This window comes from Physeter macrocephalus, chromosome 12, assembly GCF_002837175.3.
Source record: "Physeter macrocephalus isolate SW-GA chromosome 12, ASM283717v5, whole genome shotgun sequence".
NCBI lineage: Eukaryota > Metazoa > Chordata > Mammalia > Artiodactyla > Physeteridae > Physeter > Physeter macrocephalus.
The window spans coordinates 16,438,073-16,448,348 of NC_041225.1; the positions used below are offsets into that span (position 1 = coordinate 16,438,073).

At 39.8% G+C, this 10,276-nt stretch overlaps 1 long non-coding RNA gene across 1 annotated transcript in view; it reads right to left on the reverse strand.

Annotated features, from left to right (window-relative positions):
• Positions 1–9,841, reverse strand: part of LOC114487290 (uncharacterized) — a 23,436-nt gene extending 13,595 nt beyond the window's left edge. The window contains exons 1-2 of the long non-coding RNA XR_003682245.2: positions 9,769–9,841; positions 4,001–4,114 (exon numbers count right to left, since the gene is read on the reverse strand). This is a non-coding gene — a long non-coding RNA (uncharacterized lncRNA). The remainder of the gene's footprint in view (positions 1–4,000; positions 4,115–9,768) is intronic.
• Between the last annotated feature and the right edge of the window lie 435 nt (positions 9,842–10,276).

Here is a 10,276-nt window from a genome sequence, read left to right on the forward strand (position 1 = left end):
GTATATGTATAGCTGATTCACTGTGTTATAAAGCAGTAACTAACACACCATTGTAAAGCAATTATACTCCAATAAAGATGTTTAAAAAATGTAAAACTTTTGCTATTCAAAAAAACCCCATTAAATGTATATTTATGCATTTATTTAAATGATAATGCATTTATTTAAATGCATTATCATTTACAATCATTAAAAAAGAGAAATAGGTGTAAATCTAACACAACCTGTTCAGGACTTGTATACTGAAAACCACAAAACGCTCCTGGTTTATTCTTCTTTTTCAAATAGTTTAAAATACCCAGTTCCTTTTCCTTTCCTTATATATTTTAGAATAAACACTTATACCTTGCTGGTAGGGACGTAAAATGGTACAGCAGAAAGACAGTGTGGTAGTTTCTTAAAAGACTAAACCTACAACCGCCAAGCAACCCAGCAATTGTCCTCACAGGTATTTTTCCTAGGGGAATGAAAATTTACAATCACACACAAAAATATACAGGCATGTTTACAGCACCATAATTTATAATAGAATACTTCATTTGGAACTTCATTCCAAAAACTGGAAACAACCCAGATGTCTTTCAACAGAGGAATAGTTAAGTAAACTGTGGTACATCCATACCATGGAATTCTACTCAGCAGTAAAAGGAACAAACTATGGGTACACGCAACAACTTGGAAAAATCCCCAGGGAGTTATACTGTGTGAAGAAAGCCAATCCCAAAAGATTACTTGCTGCATGGTTCTATTTACGTAATATTCTTGAAATGACAGAATTATAGAAATAGAGAACAGAGTAGTGGTTGGCCAGGGTTTAAAGAGTGAGTGGGTGTGGGAGGGAAGTAGATGTGGCTATAAAAGTGCAACGTGAAGGATAATGGAGATGCTCTGTATGTTGATAGTATCCATGTCAATATCCTGGTTTTTATGCTGTAATATAGTTTTGCAAGATGTTACCTTTGAGGGAAAGGGCGTAATGGGTACATGGGATCTCACTGTTTTATTTCTTACAACTGCATGTGAATCTACGATTATTCAAAATTTAAAAAGTTTAATTAAAAAAAGAAAGGACGTACAAGGGGTTTTCAATAATGTTCCATTTCAGGCTTTAACTACCCTTGATTTTTCTTTTTTCTTTTTTGCCCCCATCTTTGCAGCAATTACTACAATTGTTCTGTGCCTTCCTAGACAAGGATTTCCACAGGAAAGAGGTTAAGAAGTAGAACTTAAAGAAAGAACTCTATCTTTGATAAACAAACAAACAAAAATCTCACCCCAATATTTGTAAAAATGCAGGCATCCCGGGTATTCAACTCATCCATAAAATCTGAGAGTGTCAGGACCTTGTCAGTGTCCCTGTTTCTGCTGGTGTTGGCAGCTGCTTTGCCGCTGAATGGCCTGGCCCTCTGAGTTTTCCTCCACCAGTTCAGGGAGAGGAATATTCTGTGCTTCTTTATGACAGTGGCCAAACTCCCACAGAGGCTGACCCACTATACTCCGCCAGGCCACCAGTGGACTCTTAACTTCCTGGGTGGTGGTTGGCTTCTGTGTCATAACCAATTTTGATGCCAAGTTCACCTTCCTGGGCCTGATCATGAGAGTGCTACCTTCACCTTGTTCTTGCGCTGAGGTGTGAGTCTTGGGGCTACACTGTGAAGGTCAGCCATGCCTCGAGGGTGCTGATGGCTTTCTTGTGTATTGTAGGCTGTTTCTGGAGATTAAAGACCTTGAACTCTGTTACGAAGGCCGTCCACTCCCCCACAAGCACACTTCAGAATGGTCACCACGAGCTTCTCTTTGTGTCTGAGTCTCATGAGTATTTTCTATGGCAGCAGCCTGCTTAAAATCAAATAGACCGCATATCTGGAGGCCAAGAGGTGAATTTCAGGCCATGCTTTTTTTTTTTCACTGTAGTAATACTCCTTTTATTCTTTGGAACTTACTGATCTATTTTCTTTCTTAAAGATCTTTTGGAAAGCAGGGAATGGGAATTGGATTTCTGTAAGAGAGAGCATGGGTTTTTCTTTCCTGGGCATCACCTTGTGTTTGATGACGTTTGGAAACATATTGGATCATGTGTTCTACGTCCTGATTTCCAGAAACACGTTAGACGAACTGAGGGCCTAACGTATGTGTCCTTCTAAGAGGTATCATGCAGGCACTAGAGGAAGATTCTGCCAGGGCCACTGTAAAGTCATAATACAACATTTCTCAAACTGAGATCCCAGGGAATGGTGAATTTATAAGAAATTTAAAATGCTCGTGTTTTTATTTCAATGATAACCTCAAAATACCCAATAAAAATACTAATGTAAACACGTTTGGGATCATCTGGATGACTCCTTATGAAGATATCACCATTGGTTGCAGTGTCATCTGGAGCCATATTGTTTTACTTTAATAACTGCAGGCTCAGGAGAAAAGAGCAAAGGAGAACATAATACATCAACAGTGCATTCTTCCAAAGTAAAGGCCAAATGACGCCACGGCTTTAAAGGAAGTTTCACAAGAGTTCAAAGGGAGAGAATGGGAGAACAGAGTCATCACACAGAACACAGTGGTAGAGGCAGTGCTCTGGAAAATTATATTCCAATTGTTAGCAGCAGTTTATGTCCAGCAAAGCAGTATTAGCCATTGAATTGACTTCATACTGTCAATTTTTAATGAATAAAAGTAATTGAAATTTAATAATAATATATATTAGTTAAAATTTCATTGGATTTGTTGTTTTGCTTATTTCAAAATCTCTAAAATGACGTGCATAAGTTTATATCTAGTTCTAAGTTTACATATTTAAGTACTATTTTGATTAATATAATAAAAAATAATAGTGGAAGTTCACAAGAATGCTTTTCCTTTAAGCATTATGCTGTCATATAGAACAATTTTTGAACTGGAAAGTTCTTCATAGATTTAGTAGAGAGGAAACTTAAACCCCAAGAGATTAAAGGATTTTTCCAAGGTTAGACAGCTAATCCCCAGCAAGGCTGTTACAGCACCAGGTCTCCTGGTGTCCAGCCTGGGCCCCCTTCCAAGGCACAGCTATTTCAGAAAAGTGATCCAGGACGGTGGATTATGCAGCCCCAGATGGTTGGATGGAGATATCTTCTCTAAAACAGAGGCTGGTTGCTTTACTTGTTCTTTCGCAGGCCCCTGACTCACAGAATACACCAACAGTGGGCCAAACACCATTGAAAAACAAGAAGTTTAGAGACTAGATTGGACATCAGGCCCCACCCACCAAGGCCAGCATTCCCATCTACTCCACCTCTATTACATGTGAATAAGTGCAGAAGATGACAAATGATGTGCTGAAGTGCTATTTTTAACATTTCTAAATGGGTGCCACAGATTGTATTCAACAGAAAATGGGTTACTCTATGGTTCTTTGTTGGTAGGTTCTCTTCTGCTTAAAAAAAAAAAAAAAAGACCTATTTCTCTCAGGGCATCATTACTGAAGCAGGCTGATAAATTCTGAGATTTAAGTTTTTTAACCTTGAGTAGATGGTCAAATGACAGACTTTCAAGCTTTGAACTTGTGCTGTTTGTAGATGAAACCCATCTGAAATATTCTAACATAGTGTACAGTTCATTGGTTTTAGCTACCCACCAAATGATATAGGAATGTCCCCAGGTAATTTCTAGGGGTGCCCAGGGGTACTTTCCAAGTACTTATATATACATCTAGTTAATTACCAAATGGTGTTGGCCATTTCTACAGTTTAATTTCCCCTGTGCCGGCCCTGTCTATTGGTTAGCCCCATCACCTCCATTTCCCAACTGTTTCTTAGGCCCACTCCTGCCCTGTTTCCTGCTGACTGTTTCTCTGAGAGCCCCACTCCTCCCATCTTGGCCAGGACCCCTGCATCTCTTCCATGGTATCTACCTGGCCCAGGCTCCCAGAATTCGGCAGTTAAAGGATTTATAGCCTACTTTAAGATGATTCAGTGCAGACGGTGAAGTGACATTCACTTTTTCTTCCCCCAGGGCTGTTAGTTACCGTTGGAAGCTCCCTAATCAGGAATATACTCTCTGTATCCACTGGAGTCAGGGCTTCTTCACCTGGAGTCTGTTGACCTCCCAGGAGGCCAAGGATAGCATTCAGCAAGTCTGTCTGTTTGGATGGGGAAAAAAAAATTACATCTTCACTTTCACTATCCTCAAACTGAAAAAATGCATTTCCCTTCATTGTGAAAAGTAGGTAGCAAACCGCGGTAGAAGGAAAGTACCAAATCTTCTGCCACAGCAGATGCCTCAGGTATTTGCATGGATGTTACAATTGTTATAGACATCACCAAATATTGTTTATACTCATCACTACTTTAAAATCACAATAATTATTAGACCTTCCACTAGATCTTGCTAAAGTGTTACTGACACAAAAATTTTGAGAACTGTATTTTAATAGATTTGATTGCATTTACAATCTATGTATTTTATTTTATTTATTTGAAAGCTTTTTTTTTTTTCCCTGAGAAGGGGTCCATGGTTTTCCCAGACTGCCAAAGGGGTCCGTGGTACAAAATGCTTAAGAAACCCTGCCCTAGAGGGTTAATTAACACAAAAGATGTTAGAAATTATTTTTCCCCCAGATAATCAGAGCTGTTCAAATTATGAGTCTGGTCTTTTCATAACTGGGGCACAAGAATCAGAAGATCTCGCTGTCTAACCACTTGCCAGTTAGACCAAGACCTTGGACCCCACTTGGTCTACCCTTTTACAAAGGACATTCTCTCCTGGCTTAACCAGAAGCCTGGCTGGTCCTGTAGTGAGGACACTGCTGTGTTGGCTTTGGAGTGACCCTTCCTGGCAAGGTGTGTGTCATGACTGAATTGTGTCCTCCAAACTATGTTGAAGTCCTCACCCCTGGTACTTGTGAACATGACCTCCTTGGAAATAGGGTCTTTGCAGATGAAATCAAGTTAAGATGAAGTCATATTGAAGTCTAATCCAATAAGACTGGTGTCTTTTTTTTTAAATTAATTAATTTATTTATTTTGGGTTCTTCGTTGCTGCGCATGGGCCTTCTCTAGTTGTGGCGAGCGGGGGCTACTCTTCATTGCGGTGCACGGGCTTCTCATTGCAGTGGCTCCTCTTTGTTGCGGAGCCCGGGCTCTAGGCATGTGGGTTTCAGTAGTTGTGGCATGCGGGCTCAGTAGTTGTGGCTCATGGGCTCTAGAACGCAGGCTCAGTAGTTGTGGCACACAGGCTTAGTTGCTCCGCGGCACGTGGGGTCCTCCCGGACCAGGGCTCGAACCCGTGTCCCCTGCATTGGCAGGTGGATTCTTAACCACTGCACCACCAGGGAAGTCCCATGACTGGTGTCTTTATAAGAAGAGGAGCAGAGACACACAGGAAGAAGACCATGTGATGACGGAGGCAGAGATGAGAGTGATGCAATTGCAAGCCAGGGAGCATCAAAATTGCCGGCCACCACTGGAAGTCAGAGAGAGGCAAGGAAGGATCCCACCCAACGTCTCAGAGGGAACAGGCCCTGCCAACATCCTGGTTTCAGTCTTCCAGCCTCCAGAACTATGAGAGAATACATTTCTGTTGTTTTAAACCACCAAGACTGTGGTACTTTGTTAGTGCAGCCCTAAGAAACAAACTCAGTGTTTGTCAGAGTATCTAATAAAGAGAGTGGAAACTTCACTGAAGTCACAAAACCAGCTGTGTGACTTTTGGAGCCTAGTTGCTAATAAGGTTTATACATGTGGCAGAATCTCATCTGGGCCTGACGCTGATTGTTGGGTACCATCTGATTGTGAGGTTGTGGGGAAGGAAATATATAGCAGCCACCCATTTCCAACTGGCAGAGCCTAGAGATACCCAAAATAGCAGTAAAATTGTTGGTCCTTGGGGTGAGCTTAGCTCCGTTGAAAACAGAATGCCTCTCCCTTTTTGCGTTACACTCAGCTAAAGCTGCCCCCATCTCACAAACGTTTCAAGTGAAACCATCTCCTTACCATTTTTACTCATTGCCCCTTCTTTCCCTGGGGCTCAAACTCAACTCCAAGGAAGGTAGGGTGGAGACCAAACTCATGGGCAAAATCTATGCTGGTTCTATGTCACTGTGTCTCCCTTTTCCTTAGGGTGAGTTCCCTCCCCAGGAGAGCTCAGTCCCTTCCACAGGGACGTATGCAAGTCTACCCAATGGGTTGCTAGCCCTCCACCTGGTCTACTTCCTGGGAATGGGCAGGGTCCTGTCAGGACCCTCTTCTTTATCAACATAATAGCCTATTTACCGGAGAAGTCAAACTAGAGTCGGGTACCAGTTCAGACACGCATTTTAGAAGATGCTTTGAGGTCTTAAGCAGAAGTGTTCTGGGGCCTTGACCTTCTTACTTCCCTGATTTGGGCACTCAAGGAAGGGGTGGTGGAGGGTGGAGAATCTGTAGGGGCAGGGACATCTCGTTGCTTGGAGCTCCATGCCTCTGAAGTCCCCGTTTCCTTCATGTTTGGCTCTGAATCTACGTCCCAGACAATTCTTCTGAAGTCTACTTCTGTGCCCAATATATTCATATCCTTTAAAACATATATCCATATATATATATATATATATATATATATATAGCTTCTAAAATACACTAGAGCATTCCTAAGAGCCACCCAACCTTTCAATAAATAGTTACTCCCAGACCAAATACAAAGTCAAATATTAACCTGCATCAATCTATATACATGTAATCTAATCTTCAAACATTAGAAAAATAGCCCTCAACCTTCTCCTCCATTCCAGAAGAAGAAACTCTGCAAGTCCTTTGGTCTCACACAAAACCTTCTTTAAAATACCTAGTCTTGCCCCCCAAATCAAGTTTTCAGTGGAAGAAAAAGCTGTGGCTCAAAACATCTGTGAGCCAGCCCTTAATGTTACTAAACTACCCGCCTCCTCCCTCTGCTATTTTTGGCCAGTGCACCAGCTCCCATTTATTGATTGATTGAGATATAATTAATATACCAGAAAATCCATCTGAGTTTAATATATTCACAGAACTGTGTAACCATTAGCACTATCAAATTCCAGAACATATTCATCTCCGCAAAAAGAAACCCTCTGCCCCTTAGCAGTCACTTCCCATTCTCCCCTCCCCCCAGGCCTTGCAGCCGCTAAGTTAATGTCTGTCCCTTTGGATTTGTCTGTTCCTTTATCTTTTTTCAACCCTTTTCCAGTCCCAGTTCTACTGATTTAACACTTCTTTAGTGAAGGCCTTGTGAGCAGGGAAGCTCTGTGCTCTGACTTTGAAAGGCCAATCGTATCCAGTTCTCTTTACTCATCATGTAAAGAAAGAGGAGCAGGTGGCTGTACAGATGGCCAGGAGGGGCTGGGAGTCAGGTGTTAGGGAGGTGTGATGGAACAGCACAGGCCCAGTGAAAGAACACCCAGCACCCTGACTTTGTCAGCTGAAGTCACACATGCTTCATTAGCAAGAAGGCTTTGATAACCGTGGAGAATGTTTGCCAAGCTCAGGAACCTTTGTTTCTAATTCCTGGAGAGTTGCTGTGGGTGGTTGCTAACTTTCAGTGCAAACAGAAACAAACTTAAATGTCCATAGAATGCCTGGAAACTTGATTCTCTTGGGCACAGTCCACTGGGGCCCCATTTGTCCTCATGACAACCATTTGTTGGATCTGGCATTGCCCGGTTGACATCACTGATGTTCTTCATGGCAGGGCTATTATTACATCACCAGCTAACTAAAGCCCTACAAGATGAAAATAGTTTTAAAGATACCTTTGGACAATACCATTTAGCCTTAAAATATATTAAAAGAGGTAAATTCATTTTTCTAGGTTTTTTTCTAAATGAATCTACAGTTATTCTAGGTATACTCTCAATTTTGAAAGTATGATATACATTTTCAAATAATAATGGAAAAGGGCATTTGTTTGTTTGTTGCTTTTAAATAAAGTTCTGAGCAATTTTCAGCAGTGTTTCTTTCTTTTAATAGTACCTGCTACTAGTATGTAAAATGGTGAATATTTTTACCTTGGAATTTCATTTCAATTAATTTCACTTTCTTTATACATTTCCATATCATGGCCTCATTTATAATCTCATATGCTTATAACAATTTATGCATTTTATACTTACTGATAGTATATTACAAGTTAATACTAAAAACTTTTAGAAATATTCAATTCATTTAAAAATAACAGTAAACATTATATGTTACATAAACAATATATTTTTAATAAAAGGATATTTTCTAAAACAAAAATTTTAGTGAGAAGAGTGGCATTGTTTTACATTTTTGCCAGTCTCTTGAATGACTGTCTCAATAGAAAGTATCTAGATTTTCATATGTACTTTTAAAAATAGTAGCTTTAGGGATTTCCCTGGTGATCCAGTGGTTAAGACTCTGTGCTCCCAAGGCAGGGGGCCAGGGTTCGATCCCTGGTCAGGGAACTAGATCTCGCATGCTGCAACTAAGTTCCTGCATGCCGCAACTAAGATCCTGCGTGCTGCAATGAAGATCTAAGACCCAGCTCAGCCAAATAAATAAATAAATAAATAAATATTTTTTTAAGAAACAGCTTTATTGAGATATAATTTACATAGCATACCATTCATCCATTTAAAGTGTATAATTCAATAGGTTTCAGTATATTCAAAGAGTTGGGCAACCATCACCGCAATTAATCTTAGAATATTTTCATTACCCTGAGAAGAAACCTTGTACCCATTAGCATTCACTAATTTCTCTTACCCTCCACCCCCATGGCCCTGCATTAGGCAATTACCAATCGACATTCTGCCTCTGTGAATTTGCCTATTCTGACATTTCATATAAATGGAACACATTACGTGGTCCTTTTTGACTGGCTTCTTTCACCTAGCATAATACTTTCAAGGTTTATCTATTTTGTAGCATGTTTCAGTGACTCCTTCCTTTATATTGTGAAATAATATCCCATTTTATGCATATACCACATTTTCTTTATCTTTTCATTTATGGATATTTGGTCATATTTCCACTTTTGGACTATTTTGAGTAATGTTGCTATGCACATTTTTTGTACAAGTTTTTGTATAGATATATATTTTCATTTCTCTTAGGTATCTGCCTAGGAGTGAAATTGCTGGGTCATATAGTAACTCTATGTTTACCATTTTGAAGAACTGCCAGAATGCTTTCCACAGTCTATTTCCTATTCCATCAGCAATGCATATGGGAGCCAATTTCTCCACAACCTCTCCAACACTTGTAATTATCTGCCATTTTTATTTTTGCCATCCTAGTGAGTGTAGAGGATTACCTCATTATGGTTTTGATTTCCCCAATGCCTAATGACAAGCATCTTTACACGTGCTTGTTGGCCATTTGTATATCTGCTTTGGAGAAATGTCTACTCAGATCCTTTGTTCATTTTTAATTTGGGTTACTTGTTTGCTGTTGTTGCTGAATAACGAGTCTGAATTACGAGGTCTTAAATACAAGACCTTTCTCAGATATATGATTTGCAAATATTTTCTCTCATTCTGTGGACTGTCATTTCACTTTCTTTGACCAGGGATCGAACCCGTGCCCCCTGCATTAGGAGTGCAGAGTCTTAACCACTGGACCACTAGGAAAGTCCCTCATTTCACTTTCTTGATTCTATTCTTTGAGGCACAAAAGTCTTTACTTTTGATGATGAATTATTTATGTATGTTTTCTTTTATTGCTTGTGCATTTGGTGTCATATCTAAGAAACCACTGCCTAATACAGGGTCATGGAGTTTAAACCTATGTTTTCTTCTGAGAGTTTTATATTTTTAGCACTTACATTTAGGTCTTTGATCCATTTTGAGCTAATTTTTGTATATAGGAACTTCATTCTTTTGCCTGATGAGATTCGGTTGTCACAACACCATTTCTTTTCCCATTGAGTGGTCTTGGCATCCTTTTTGAAAATCAACAGACAATAAATGTGAAGATTTATTCTTGGACACTCAACTCTATTTTATCAGTCTATGTGTCTATCCTTATGCCAGTATCATACTGTGTTGATTATTGTAGCTTTGTAGTAAATTTTGAAATCAAGAAGTATGAGTCTTCCAACTTTGTTCTTCTTTTTCAAGATTGTTTTGGCTTTTCTGGGTCCCTTGCATTTACATATGAATTTTAGGTTCAGCATGTTAATTTCTGCAAAGGTCAGCCAGGATTTTGATAGGGATTGCATTGAATCTGTAGGTCAGTCTGAGGAGTACTGCCATCTTAACAATATTTAGTCTCCCAATCCTTGTACATGGGATGTCTTTCCACTTAATTAGGTGTTCTTTAATTTCTTTCAA